Below are 13,117 nucleotides of genomic sequence, written 5' to 3' on the forward strand. Positions count from 1 at the left end.
TTGTAATGTGTTGTTGTCACCCAGGGCGATTGGTCATGAGGTCCTCTGATGTCATAAAGCTACAGCATGATGGCATCTGACGTGAGAGCAAACAATAGGATACATTTTTCATGGAATTGAAATGGGTAGCAGGCTAGGCAGGATATCCAGCTGAAGATAAAGATGTTAAAATGAAAGAATCTAGGGCATTATTAGAGACTTATACATTTGTTTGTAGGTGTGGGTGATCATAATATTCTCGAGTTCTCTATTAGTTAACTGATAGGGATGTGCAACGATGAAGATGTTAGAATCTGTTCTTCAGAATGTTTATTATTACCACTAACTTTAGCATAAGCCTTCTTCCAAAAACGTATCAGGTCACTCAATAGTTATTGCTGTACCATAACCTAATGGGATTGCAGTGAGAAGGATCCCCTGTCACATGGCTAGCATTGACATCTTTTTATTTACATCCTAATATAGGTGCTAGCCTGGTTTAGAGAGTTATAGCAAATAAGGCTTTGGATTAAGAGAAGTATGCTAGGTTGAAAATAATATTGAGATTTGAATTTTTAGTGAGCTGTGGATTTTCGCATTGTTACAGGCGCCACAGTACTGATTATTGGCACAGTATACAAATATATTTGTTGTGTTGCATAGTGTGGAAATGTTCAAGTTCTGTTAATGGACTAACAGTGGACTTTTCCATCTGCAGATTATACTGAATGACCAGCAGAGGGAGTGATGCCAAAAACCATTTCTCTGCATTGCTGAGACCCCAAAAAAAAAAAGGTTGTCAGCCTTCGACTTCCTTGATCAATTTACATGGTAGGTTAAACTCTCATTTAATCGGTTTGCTTGTCATTGAATGAAGTTCAGGGCGTCTGACAGCTCTCAGCACCTTTTAGTGGGGTCTTCCGCATACATATTATTTGTAGAGACTGAAGAGATATGAATGACGCTATTGGCATCATGATAGTTTATGAAAGACGTTGACTGTCTACAAGGCTGAAAATCCTACTTGAGATACTAGTGCTAGCAATTTATCATCACAGGAAATTAGTGTCTTTGAGGCTGGAATGAGTTGTCTTACGTTAGACCTATTGACTTACTTTGGAACCGGTAAGCTTATTTACCCTGCCTCCCAGCGCTCTGTATGTGGGACTCTGATACTCAAGATGGATTGCTCTTTAGGATACTCTGTGTTTTTGTCACTCTAACCCACTTCAAAAGGAGAGCCCAGTGCTTTCAATGGTGCAGAGTACTTTCCCAATACACTTACACCTTGCCTTGCAGTCATAATAGCAAATAGTCAACTAGGGCGGAATTGCTGATGTCTCATTGTGATGTGTTGTTGTCACCCAGGGCGATTGGTCATGAGGTCCTCTGATGTCATAAAGCTACAGCATGATGGCATCTGACGTGAGAGCAAGCAATAGGATACATTTTTCATGGAATTGAAATGGGTAGCAGGCTAGGCAGGATATCCAGCTGAAGATAAAGATGTTAAAATGAAAGAATCTAGGGCATTATTAGAGACTTATACATTTGTTTGTAGGTGTGGGTGATCATAATATTCTCGAGTTCTCTATTAGTTAACTGATAGGGATGTGCAACGATGAAGATGTTAGAATCTGTTCTTCAGAATGTTTATTATTACCACTAACTTTAGCATAAGCCTTCTTCCAAAAACGTATCAGGTCACTCAGTAGTTATTGCTGTACCATAACCTAATGGGATTGCAGTGAGAAGGATCCCCTGTCACATGGCTAGCATTGACATCTTTTTATTTACATCCTAATATAGGTACTAGCCTGGTGTAGAGAGTCATAGCAAATAAGGCTTTGGATTAAGAGAAGTATGCTAGGTTGAAAATAATATTGAGATTTGAATTTTTAGTGAGCTGTGGATTTTCGCATTGTTACAGGCGCCATAGTACTGATTATTGGCACAGTATACAAATATATTTGTTGTGTTGCATAGTGTGGAAATGTTCAAGTTCTGTTAATGGACTAACAGTGGACTTTTCCATCTGCAGATTATACTGAATGACCAGCAGAGGGAGTGATGCCAAAAACCATTTCTCTGCATTGCTGAGACCCCAAAAAAAGAAAAGGTTGTCAGCCTTCGACTTCCTTGATCAATTTACATGGTAGGTTAAACTCTCATTTAATCGGTTTGCTTGTCATTGAATGAAGTTTAGGGCGTCTGACAGCTCTCAGCACCTTTTAGTGGGGTCTTCCGCATAAGTATTATTTGTGAAGACTGAATCGATATGAATGACGCTATTGGCATCATGATAGTTTATGAAAGACGTTGACTGTCTACAAGGCTGAAAATCCTACTTGAGATACTAGTGCTAGCAATTTATGATCACAGGAAATTAGTGTCTTTGAGGCTGGAATGAGTTGTCTTACGTTAGACCTATTGACTTACTTTGGAACCGGTAAGCTTATTTACCCTGCCTCCCAGCGCTCTGTATGTGGGACTCTGATACTCAAGATGGATTGCTCTTTAGGATACTCTGTGTTTTTGTCACTCTAACCCACTTCAAAAGGAGAGCCCAGTGCTTTCAATGGTGCAGAGTACTTTCCCAATAAACTTCCACCTTGCCTTGCAGTCATAATAGCAAATAGTCAACTAGGGCGGAATTGCTGATGTCTCATTGTAATGTGTTGTTGTCACCCAGGGCGATTGGTCATGAGGTCCTCTGATGTCATAAAGCTACAGCATGATGGCATCTGACGTGAGAGCAAACAATAGGATACATTTTTCATGGAATTGAAATGGGTAGCAGGCTAGGCAGGATATCCAGCTGAAGATAAAGATGTTAAAATGAAAGAATCTAGGGCATTATTAGAGACTTATACATTTGTTTGTAGGTGTGGGTGATCATAATATTCTCGAGTTCTCTATTAGTTAACTGATAGGGATGTGCAACGATGAAGATGTTAGAATCTGTTCTTCAGAATGTTTATTATTACCACTAACTTTAGCATAAGCCTTCTTCCAAAAACGTATCAGGTCACTCAATAGTTATTGCTGTACCATAACCTAATGGGATTGCAGTGAGAAGGATCCCCTGTCACATGGCTAGCATTGACATCTTTTTATTTACATCCTAATATAGGTGCTAGCCTGGTTTAGAGAGTTATAGCAAATAAGGCTTTGGATTAAGAGAAGTATGCTAGGTTGAAAATAATATTGAGATTTGAATTTTTAGTGAGCTGTGTATTTTCGCATTGTTACAGGCGCCACAGTACTGATTATTGGCACAGTATACAAATATATTTGTTGTGTTGCATAGTGTGGAAATGTTCAAGTTCTGTTAATGGACTAACAGTGGACTTTTCCATCTGCAGATTATACTGAATGACCAGCAGAGGGAGTGATGCCAAAAACCATTTCTCTGCATTGCTGAGACCCCAAAAAAAAAAGGTTGTCAGCCTTCGACTTCCTTGATCAATTTACATGGTAGGTTAAACTCTCATTTAATCGGTTTGCTTGTCATTAAATGAAGTTCAGGGCGTCTGACAGCTCTCAGCACCTTTTAGTGGCGTCTTCCGCATACATATTATTTGTAAAGACTGAAGAGATATGAATGACGCTATTGGCATCATGATAGTTTATGAAAGACGTTGACTGTCTACAAGGCTGAAAATCCTACTTGAGATACTAGTGCTAGCAATTTATCATCACAGGAAATTAGTGTCTTTGAGGCTGGAATGAGTTGTCTTACGTTAGACCTATTGACTTACTTTGGAACCGGTAAGCTTATTTACCCTGCCTCCCAGCGCTCTGTATGTGGGACTCTGATACTCAAGATGGATTGCTCTTTAGGATACTCTGTGTTTTTGTCACTCTAACCCACTTCAAAAGGAGAGCCCAGTGCTTTCAATGGTGCAGAGTACTTTCCCAATACACTTCCACCTTGCCTTGCAGTCATAATAGCAAATAGTCAACTAGGGCGGAATTGCTGATGTCTCATTGTAATGTGTTGTTGTCACCCAGGGCGATTGGTCATGAGGTCCTCTGATGTCATAAAGCTACAGCATGATGGCATCTGACGTGAGAGCAAGCAAAAGGATACATTTTTCATGGAATTGAAATGGGTAGCAGGCTAGGCAGGATATCCAGCTGAAGATAAAGATGTTAAAATGAAAGAATCTAGGGCATTATTAGAGACTTATACATTTGTTTGTAGGTGTGGGTGATCATAATATTCTCGAGTTCTCTATTAGTTAACTGATAGGGATGTGCAACGATGAAGATGTTAGAATCTGTTCTTCAGAATGTTTATTATTACCACTAACTTTAGCATAAGCCTTCTTCCAAAAACGTATCAGGTCACTCAATAGTTATTGCTGTACCATAACCTAATGGGATTGCAGTGAGAAGGATCCCCTGTCACATGGCTAGCATTGACATCTTTTTATTTACATCCTAATATAGGTGCTAGCCTGGTTTAGAGAGTCATAGCAAATAAGGCTTTGGATTAAGAGAAGTATGCTAGGTTGAAAATAATATTGAGATTTGAATTTTTAGTGAGCTGTGGATTTTCGCATTGTTACAGGCGCCACAGTACTGATTATTGGCACAGTATACAAATATATTTGTTGTGTTGCATAGTGTGGAAATGTTCAAGTTCTGTTAATGGACTAACAGTGGAATTTTCCATCTGCAGATTATACTGAATGACCAGCAGAGGGAGTGATGCCAAAAACCATTTCTCTGCATTGCTGAGACCCCAAAAAAAAAAAGGTTGTCAGCCTTCGACTTCCTTGATCAATTTACATGGTAGGTTAAACTCTCATTTAATCGGTTTGCTTGTCATTGAATGAAGTTCAGGGCGTCTGACAGCTCTCAGCACCTTTTAGTGGGGTCTTCCGCATACATATTATTTGTAAAGACTGAAGAGATATGAATGACGCTATTGGCATCATGATAGTTTATGAAAGACGTTGACTGTCTACAAGGCTGAAAATCCTACTTGAGATACTAGTGCTAGCAATTTATCATCACAGGAAATTAGTGTCTTTGAGGCTGGAATGAGTTGTCTTACGTTAGACCTATTGACTTACTTTGGAACCGGTAAGCTTATTTACCCTGCCTCCCAGCGCTCTGTATGTGGGACTCTGATACTCAAGATGGATTGCTCTTTAGGATACTCTGTGTTTTTGTCACTCTAACCCACTTCAAAAGGAGAGCCCAGTGCTTTCAATGGTGCAGAGTACTTTCCCAATACACTTCCACCTTGCCTTGCAGTCATAATAGCAAATAGTCAACTAGGGCGGAATTGCTGATGTCTCATTGTGATGTGTTGTTGTCACCCAGGGCGATTGGTCATGAGGTCCTCTGATGTCATAAAGCTACAGCATGATGGCATCTGACGTGAGAGCAAGCAATAGGATACATTTTTCATGGAATTGAAATGGGTAGCAGGCTAGGCAGGATATCCAGCTGAAGATAAAGATGTTAAAATGAAAGAATCTAGGGCATTATTAGAGACTTATACATTTGTTTGTAGGTGTGGGTGATCATAATATTCTCGAGTTCTCTATTAGTTAACTGATAGGGATGTGCAACGATGAAGATGTTAGAATCTGTTCTTCAGAATGTTTATTATTACCACTAACTTTAGCATAAGCCTTCTTCCAAAAACGTATCAGGTCACTCAGTAGTTATTGCTGTACCATAACCTAATGGGATTGCAGTGAGAAGGATCCCCTGTCACATGGCTAGCATTGACATCTTTTTATTTACATCCTAATATAGGTACTAGCCTGGTGTAGAGAGTCATAGCAAATAAGGCTTTGGATTAAGAGAAGTATGCTAGGTTGAAAATAATATTGAGATTTGAATTTTTAGTGAGCTGTGGATTTTCGCATTGTTACAGGCGCCATAGTACTGATTATTGGCACAGTATACAAATATATTTGTTGTGTTGCATAGTGTGGAAATGTTCAAGTTCTGTTAATGGACTAACAGTGGACTTTTCCATCTGCAGATTATACTGAATGACCAGCAGAGGGAGTGATGCCAAAAACCATTTCTCTGCATTGCTGAGACCCCAAAAAAAGAAAAGGTTGTCAGCCTTCGACTTCCTTGATCAATTTACATGGTAGGTTAAACTCTCATTTAATCGGTTTGCTTGTCATTGAATGAAGTTTAGGGCGTCTGACAGCTCTCAGCACCTTTTAGTGGGGTCTTCCGCATAAGTATTATCTGTGAAGACTGAATCGATATGAATGACGCTATTGGCATCATGATAGTTTATGAAAGACGTTGACTGTCTACAAGGCTGAAAATCCTACTTGAGATACTAGTGCTAGCAATTTATGATCACAGGAAATTAGTGTCTTTGAGGCTGGAATGAGTTGTCTTACGTTAGACCTATTGACTTACTTTGGAACCGGTAAGCTTATTTACCCTGCCTCCCAGCGCTCTGTATGTGGGACTCTGATACTCAAGATGGATTGCTCTTTAGGATACTCTGTGTTTTTGTCACTCTAACCCACTTCAAAAGGAGAGCCCAGTGCTTTCAATGGTGCAGAGTACTTTCCCAATACACTTCCACCTTGCCTTGCAGTCATAATAGCAAATAGTCAACTAGGGCGGAATTGCTGATGTCTCATTGTAATGTGTTGTTGTCACCCAGGGCGATTGGTCATGAGGTCCTCTGATGTCATAAAGCTACAGCATGATGGCATCTGACGTGAGAGCAAACAATAGGATACATTTTTCATGGAATTGAAATGGGTAGCAGGCTAGGCAGGATATCCAGCTGAAGATAAAGATGTTAAAATGAAAGAATCTAGGGCATTATTAGAGACTTATACATTTGTTTGTAGGTGTGGGTGATCATAATATTCTCGAGTTCTCTATTAGTTAACTGATAGGGATGTGCAACGATGAAGATGTTAGAATCTGTTCTTCAGAATGTTTATTATTACCACTAACTTTAGCATAAGCCTTCTTCCAAAAACGTATCAGGTCACTCAATAGTTATTGCTGTACCATAACCTAATGGGATTGCAGTGAGAAGGATCCCCTGTCACATGGCTAGCATTGACATCTTTTTATTTACATCCTAATATAGGTGCTAGCCTGGTTTAGAGAGTTATAGCAAATAAGGCTTTGGATTAAGAGAAGTATGCTAGGTTGAAAATAATATTGAGATTTGAATTTTTAGTGAGCTGTGGATTTTCGCATTGTTACAGGCGCCACAGTACTGATTATTGGCACAGTATACAAATATATTTGTTGTGTTGCATAGTGTGGAAATGTTCAAGTTCTGTTAATGGACTAACAGTGGACTTTTCCATCTGCAGATTATACTGAATGACCAGCAGAGGGAGTGATGCCAAAAACCATTTCTCTGCATTGCTGAGACCCCCAAAAAAAAAAGGTTGTCAGCCTTCGACTTCCTTGATCAATTTACATGGTAGGTTAAACTCTCATTTAATCGGTTTGCTTGTCATTGAATGAAGTTCAGGGCGTCTGACAGCTCTCAGCACCTTTTAGTGGGGTCTTCCGCATACATATTATTTGTAAAGACTGAAGAGATATGAATGACGCTATTGGCATCATGATAGTTTATGAAAGACGTTGACTGTCTACAAGGCTGAAAATCCTACTTGAGATACTAGTGCTAGCAATTTATCATCACAGGAAATTAGTGTCTTTGAGGCTGGAATGAGTTGTCTTACGTTAGACCTATTGACTTACTTTGGAACCGGTAAGCTTATTTACCCTGCCTCCCAGCGCTCTGTATGTGGGACTCTGATACTCAAGATGGATTGCTCTTTAGGATACTCTGTGTTTTTGTCACTCTAACCCACTTCAAAAGGAGAGCCCAGTGCTTTCAATGGTGCAGAGTACTTTCCCAATACACTTCCACCTTGCCTTGCAGTCATAATAGCAAATAGTCAACTAGGGCGGAATTGCTGATGTCTCATTGTGATGTGTTGTTGTCACCCAGGGCGATTGGTCATGAGGTCCTCTGATGTCATAAAGCTACAGCATGATGGCATCTGACGTGAGAGCAAGCAATAGGATACATTTTTCATGGAATTGAAATGGGTAGCAGGCTAGGCAGGATATCCAGCTGAAGATAAAGATGTTAAAATGAAAGAATCTAGGGCATTATTAGAGACTTATACATTTGTTTGTAGGTGTGGGTGATCATAATATTCTCGAGTTCTCTATTAGTTAACTGATAGGGATGTGCAACGATGAAGATGTTAGAATCTGTTCTTCAGAATGTTTATTATTACCACTAACTTTAGCATAAGCCTTCTTCCAAAAACGTATCAGGTCACTCAGTAGTTATTGCTGTACCATAACCTAATGGGATTGCAGTGAGAAGGATCCCCTGTCACATGGCTAGCATTGACATCTTTTTATTTACATCCTAATATAGGTACTAGCCTGGTGTAGAGAGTCATAGCAAATAAGGCTTTGGATTAAGAGAAGTATGCTAGGTTGAAAATAATATTGAGATTTGAATTTTTAGTGAGCTGTGGATTTTCGCATTGTTACAGGCGCCATAGTACTGATTATTGGCACAGTATACAAATATATTTGTTGTGTTGCATAGTGTGGAAATGTTCAAGTTCTGTTAATGGACTAACAGTGGACTTTTCCATCTGCAGATTATACTGAATGACCAGCAGAGGGAGTGATGCCAAAAACCATTTCTCTGCATTGCTGAGACCCCAAAAAAAGAAAAGGTTGTCAGCCTTCGACTTCCTTGATCAATTTACATGGTAGGTTAAACTCTCATTTAATCGGTTTGCTTGTCATTGAATGAAGTTTAGGGCGTCTGACAGCTCTCAGCACCTTTTAGTGGGGTCTTCCGCATAAGTATTATCTGTGAAGACTGAATCGATATGAATGACGCTATTGGCATCATGATAGTTTATGAAAGACGTTGACTGTCTACAAGGCTGAAAATCCTACTTGAGATACTAGTGCTAGCAATTTATGATCACAGGAAATTAGTGTCTTTGAGGCTGGAATGAGTTGTCTTACGTTAGACCTATTGACTTACTTTGGAACCGGTAAGCTTATTTACCCTGCCTCCCAGCGCTCTGTATGTGGGACTCTGATACTCAAGATGGATTGCTCTTTAGGATACTCTGTGTTTTTGTCACTCTAACCCACTTCAAAAGGAGAGCCCAGTGCTTTCAATGGTGCAGAGTACTTTCCCAATACACTTCCACCTTGCCTTGCAGTCATAATAGCAAATAGTCAACTAGGGCGGAATTGCTGATGTCTCATTGTAATGTGTTGTTGTCACCCAGGGCGATTGGTCATGAGGTCCTCTGATGTCATAAAGCTACAGCATGATGGCATCTGACGTGAGAGCAAACAATAGGATACATTTTTCATGGAATTGAAATGGGTAGCAGGCTAGGCAGGATATCCAGCTGAAGATAAAGATGTTAAAATGAAAGAATCTAGGGCATTATTAGAGACTTATACATTTGTTTGTAGGTGTGGGTGATCATAATATTCTCGAGTTCTCTATTAGTTAACTGATAGGGATGTGCAACGATGAAGATGTTAGAATCTGTTCTTCAGAATGTTTATTATTACCACTAACTTTAGCATAAGCCTTCTTCCAAAAACGTATCAGGTCACTCAATAGTTATTGCTGTACCATAACCTAATGGGATTGCAGTGAGAAGGATCCCCTGTCACATGGCTAGCATTGACATCTTTTTATTTACATCCTAATATAGGTGCTAGCCTGGTTTAGAGAGTTATAGCAAATAAGGCTTTGGATTAAGAGAAGTATGCTAGGTTGAAAATAATATTGAGATTTGAATTTTTAGTGAGCTGTGGATTTTCGCATTGTTACAGGCGCCACAGTACTGATTATTGGCACAGTATACAAATATATTTGTTGTGTTGCATAGTGTGGAAATGTTCAAGTTCTGTTAATGGACTAACAGTGGACTTTTCCATCTGCAGATTATACTGAATGACCAGCAGAGGGAGTGATGCCAAAAACCATTTCTCTGCATTGCTGAGACCCCCAAAAAAAAAAGGTTGTCAGCCTTCGACTTCCTTGATCAATTTACATGGTAGGTTAAACTCTCATTTAATCGGTTTGCTTGTCATTGAATGAAGTTCAGGGCGTCTGACAGCTCTCAGCACCTTTTAGTGGGGTCTTCCGCATACATATTATTTGTAGAGACTGAAGAGATATGAATGACGCTATTGGCATCATGATAGTTTATGAAAGACGTTGACTGTCTACAAGGCTGAAAATCCTACTTGAGATACTAGTGCTAGCAATTTATCATCACAGGAAATTAGTGTCTTTGAGGCTGGAATGAGTTGTCTTACGTTAGACCTATTGACTTACTTTGGAACCGGTAAGCTTATTTACCCTGCCTCCCAGCGCTCTGTATGTGGGACTCTGATACTCAAGATGGATTGCTCTTTAGGATACTCTGTGTTTTTGTCACTCTAACCCACTTCAAAAGGAGAGCCCAGTGCTTTCAATGGTGCAGAGTACTTTCCCAATACACTTCCACCTTGCCTTGCAGTCATAATAGCAAATAGTCAACTAGGGCGGAATTGCTGATGTCTCATTGTAATGTGTTGTTGTCACCCAGGGCGATTGGTCATGAGGTCCTCTGATGTCATAAAGCTACAGCATGATGGCATCTGACGTGAGAGCAAACAATAGGATACATTTTTCATGGAATTGAAATGGGTAGCAGGCTAGGCAGGATATCCAGCTGAAGATAAAGATGTTAAAATGAAAGAATCTAGGGCATTATTAGAGACTTATACATTTGTTTGTAGGTGTGGGTGATCATAATATTCTCGAGTTCTCTATTAGTTAACTGATAGGGATGTGCAACGATGAAGATGTTAGAATCTGTTCTTCAGAATGTTTATTATTACCACTAACTTTAGCATAAGCCTTCTTCCAAAAACGTATCAGGTCACTCAATAGTTATTGCTGTACCATAACCTAATGGGATTGCAGTGAGAAGGATCCCCTGTCACATGGCTAGCATTGACATCTTTTTATTTACATCCTAATATAGGTACTAACCTGGTGTAGAGAGTCATAGCAAATAAGGCTTTGGATTAAGAGAAGTATGCTAGGTTGAAAATAATATTGAGATTTGAATTTTTAGTGAGCTGTGGATTTTCGCATTGTTACAGGCGCCATAGTACTGATTATTGGCACAGTATACAAATATATTTGTTGTGTTGCATAGTGTGGAAATGTTCAAGTTCTGTTAATGGACTAACAGTGGACTTTTCCATCTGCAGATTATACTGAATGACCAGCAGAGGGAGTGATGCCAAAAACCATTTCTCTGCATTGCTGAGACCCCAAAAAAAGAAAAGGTTGTCAGCCTTCGACTTCCTTGATCAATTTACATGGTAGGTTAAACTCTCATTTAATCGGTTTGCTTGTCATTGAATGAAGTTTAGGGCGTCTGACAGCTCTCAGCACCTTTTAGTGGGGTCTTCCGCATAAGTATTATTTGTGAAGACTGAATCGATATAAATGACGCTATTGGCATCATGATAGTTTATGAAAGACGTTGACTGTCTACAAGGCTGAAAATCCTACTTGAGATACTAGTGCTAGCAATTTATGATCACAGGAAATTAGTGTCTTTGAGGCTGGAATGAGTTGTCTTACGTTAGACCTATTGACTTACTTTGGAACCGGTAAGCTTATTTACCCTGCCTCCCAGCGCTCTGTATGTGGGACTCTGATACTCAAGATGGATTGCTCTTTAGGATACTCTGTGTTTTTGTCACTCTAACCCACTTCAAAAGGAGAGCCCAGTGCTTTCAATGGTGCAGAGTACTTTCCCAATACACTTCCACCTTGCCTTGCAGTCATAATAGCAAATAGTCAACGAGGGCGGAATTGCTGATGTCTCATTGTAATGTGTTGTTGTCACCCAGGGCGATTGGTCATGAGGTCCTCTGATGTCATAAAGCTACAGCATGATGGCATCTGACGTGAGAGCAAGCAATAGGATACATTTTTCATGGAATTGAAATGGGTAGCAGGCTAGGCAGGATATCCAGCTGAAGATAAAGATGTTAAAATGAAAGAATCTAGGGCATTATTAGAGACTTATACATTTGTTTGTAGGTGTGGGTGATCATAATATTCTCGAGTTCTCTATTAGTTAACTGATAGGGATGTGCAACGATGAAGATGTTAGAATCTGTTCTTCAGAATGTTTATTATTACCACTAACTTTAGCATAAGCCTTCTTCCAAAAACGTATCAGGTCACTCAATAGTTATTGCTGTACCATAACCTAATGGGATTGCAGTGAGAAGGATCCCCTGTCACATGGCTAGCATTGACATCTTTTTATTTACATCCTAATATAGGTGCTAGCCTGGTTTAGAGAGTCATAGCAAATAAGGCTTTGGATTAAGAGAAGTATGCTAGGTTGAAAATAATATTGAGATTTGAATTTTTAGTGAGCTGTGGATTTTCGCATTGTTACAGGCGCCACAGTACTGATTATTGGCACAGTATACAAATATATTTGTTGTGTTGCATAGTGTGGAAATGTTCAAGTTCTGTTAATGGACTAACAGTGGACTTTTCCATCTGCAGATTATACTGAATGACCAGCAGAGGGAGTGATGCCAAAAACCATTTCTCTGCATTGCTGAGACCCCCCAAAAAAAAAGGTTGTCAGCCTTCGACTTCCTTGATCAATTTACATGGTAGGTTAAACTCTCATTTAATCGGTTTGCTTGTCATTAAATGAAGTTCAGGGCGTCTGACAGCTCTCAGCACCTTTTAGTGGCGTCTTCCGCATACATATTATTTGTAAAGACTGAAGAGATATGAATGACGCTATTGGCATCATGATAGTTTATGAAAGACGTTGACTGTCTACAAGGCTGAAAATCCTACTTGAGATACTAGTGCTAGCAATTTATCATCACAGGAAATTAGTGTCTTTGAGGCTGGAATGAGTTGTCTTACGTTAGACCTATTGACTTACTTTGGAACCGGTAAGCTTATTTACCCTGCCTCCCAGCGCTCTGTATGTGGGACTCTGATACTCAAGATGGATTGCTCTTTAGGATACTCTGTGTTTTTGTCACTCTAACCCAC

This window comes from Lissotriton vulgaris, chromosome 9 (genome assembly GCF_964263255.1).
Source record: "Lissotriton vulgaris chromosome 9, aLisVul1.2, whole genome shotgun sequence".
NCBI lineage: Eukaryota > Metazoa > Chordata > Amphibia > Caudata > Salamandridae > Lissotriton > Lissotriton vulgaris.